Below are 2,705 nucleotides of genomic sequence, written 5' to 3'. Positions count from 1 at the left end.
CGGATCAACCCGGTCTTCTCTGAGAAAAATGACATATTCCTTACTCTGAGATATCGTCATCATGTTTAGAACTGGTCCGCCAACTTGAGTGAGGTTAATTTGATCGTTATTCTCCTTCCTTCGATTAAGACATGACGTGGCAAAGTGTCCTAGTTCATCACACCCATAACATTTAATCTTTGACCGATCCTTCTTCACTCTGGGTTCTTTCTTTTCTCAAACCGCAACCTTACCTTTTCCCTTGTTCTTTTGACTTAATTTGGTCCCCGTCTTGCCTTTCCCATGACGCCTTTCTTGATTGCTTTTAGCTTCCCATTTTTATATGTATATAGGAGTTGTTCTTGCCTATTGGACACGGGTTTATTTTCATCTCCTGATCGTTCCTCAAACGCTTTTAGGCGTCCAACGGCTTCGTGTAATGGGTCATGGTCTTTATATCGGCAAACTATTCAATGGTAGCAACAATCACTATATACCTCGTTCTTGTAACGGACTTCAAAAGCTTTCTCACAAGGGTCTTTTCTTCATATGGTTCTCCGAGATTGCTTGCTTTGGAAGCTAGTTGGCTAAGCTTGGTCGAGAAGTCATCAATCGTGTCCGTTTTTTCATCTTGATTACATCAAACTCATATTGAAGAGACTCGATCCGTGCTTCTCGATCCCTCTCAACCCCAACGAACGAGTCTTAAGTGCATCCTAAATCTCTTTAGCAGTGAAAAGGTGAGCCACTTGCATCACCAAAACCTTCGACATGGCTTGAAAGAGATACACAATCGCCAGCCCATCTATCTTCGGGTCGACCACCGTTCCCCTTCTTGGTTCGATAGCCTCCAAAAACCCTTAAACCTTGAAGATGTCCTTGATTTTCACTATCCAGATTGTGTAATTAGTGGACGTGAGAATCGGAAATTGAATCGATAAAGAACTTGGTTCTTTACGAAAACCGACTAAATTACTTGGGCCGTCTCCCATCTTAATAAGTAATAGGCTATGACTTCAAAGACAAAACAAAAATAAATTGTGGTTTGCTCTTCTTGAAACTCAAGTTTTCACAAAAGATTCAGAATAGAGACTTTTTTCTTTTTGTCCTTTATATTTAATCACAAAATCTAAAGCAAAATTTAAATAAGAAATTGCTAATCGTAAACTTTGATTTTGTGACCAATTAAAGGAAACCCTACTAACAATTAAAAAGTCACAAAACTTCCCTGCTACTTTCCGCCGACAAACGAAACCTTCTTTTGCAACTTTATTATTTTGAGAACACTAAATTTTCGTCTCCTTGTTTTCGTTCAAGAACCAAAATCAAGATCTAATCAGTTTTCTGGAAACACAACGTCATGTTATGTGTTCTTTGTTCACCGGAGACTAGAAGAGCACCGAATCTTTCTTCCCGATTGCCACTCGTGATCTTCGATCGATCTTATATCCCATCGCAGAGGTCTTACAATGTTACATTCCTGACAAAATCGAGTATGCCTAGTAATTATTTATCGAATAAGCGATTAACCGCTTATTGCGTAACAAACAAACGAATAATCGAGCGGGTCTGGTTATGACCCAGATATCCCGAGGGGCCATCTATAAGTGATATACATTTATAAAAATCCATCATATCGATATTATGGCGTTACTATAATAGCAAATCAGTTAAACGAAAACATACTCGTTTAACTACTCGCTATGAACTTAAACGCGAAAGATAGTTACAACAAGCATTGTATCATCTGTTAAGCCGAAAAAGACTTACAAAACACTTAGCTAGAATGTTTTAAGTGATCTGTGAAAATAATTTCGATTTTTACAAATAAATAGTATGTTTTTCTAAATTTACAAGAAATTGGCCGAAAAACACTCGTTTTCGCGCTGTTTATCGTACCCGATATATTTTTCTTGACAAAAACCGAACAGAAATAAACATGAATTTGGGAATTCATTTTTTATCAATTTTAAATTGTTTAAACATGTTTAATTACATATAAACATAGTTTGATTACCAAAAATCACTTCTAACCATGAAAAAACCCTAAAAATGGTCCAAAAACTTGTTTTTATCCTACACATGGTTAGGAACCTGGTTTGATAGTTTTTTTTTTTGCCATAACACGGACTAGAGGGTTTAAACGACGTTTTTACGGTTCAAAAGTTCTGTTTAGAACCCTAACCGAAACCCTAATTGTCATGGCTGGTCTCTTGATGATACATGCTTGGTTTGTGATATAGGACCTGTACTTAGCTTATATAGAAGCAAGAGAACCCGGAAGTTGGATTAAGAGAGCGAAAACGGGCGAAAACCGCAAAGGTAACGCCGGAATGTTTGATTAAGGGATGTTTAGGTTAAGGTTGTGATGTGCATATTTTTAGATCATAAAATTTTCAGGGACATCAGGGACCATTTGATTGAGTCCCTGTCCAAATTTGGTAATTTTTTGCCCATTCGAGAATATTTGGCAAATATATTACCGAGTTGGGGGTTTATTTGGGAAAAATACTTATAATACTTGAAAAATTATGAAATTTTGTGGAGAACTCAGATTTTATATAATATGATCGCATATGAAATTTGGGGTTATTTGGAAAACCCTAGGTATGATTTGTGCGTTTGCGTTTATTTTAATTTTCATGGTCGTTTTCTGCTCGAAAAAGGTATTTGGCATGATTGTTCACTTTCGTAATTTTTCCAGGTTATTTCGAGAGGTATTCTAA

Source organism: Bidens hawaiensis, unplaced genomic scaffold (genome assembly GCF_021521415.1).
Source record: "Bidens hawaiensis isolate Kalapana, Puna unplaced genomic scaffold, B.hawaiensis_p1.1 tig00000657_1, whole genome shotgun sequence".
Taxonomy (NCBI): domain Eukaryota; kingdom Viridiplantae; phylum Streptophyta; class Magnoliopsida; order Asterales; family Asteraceae; genus Bidens; species Bidens hawaiensis.
Note: the sequence above shows the minus strand (reverse complement) of the source record.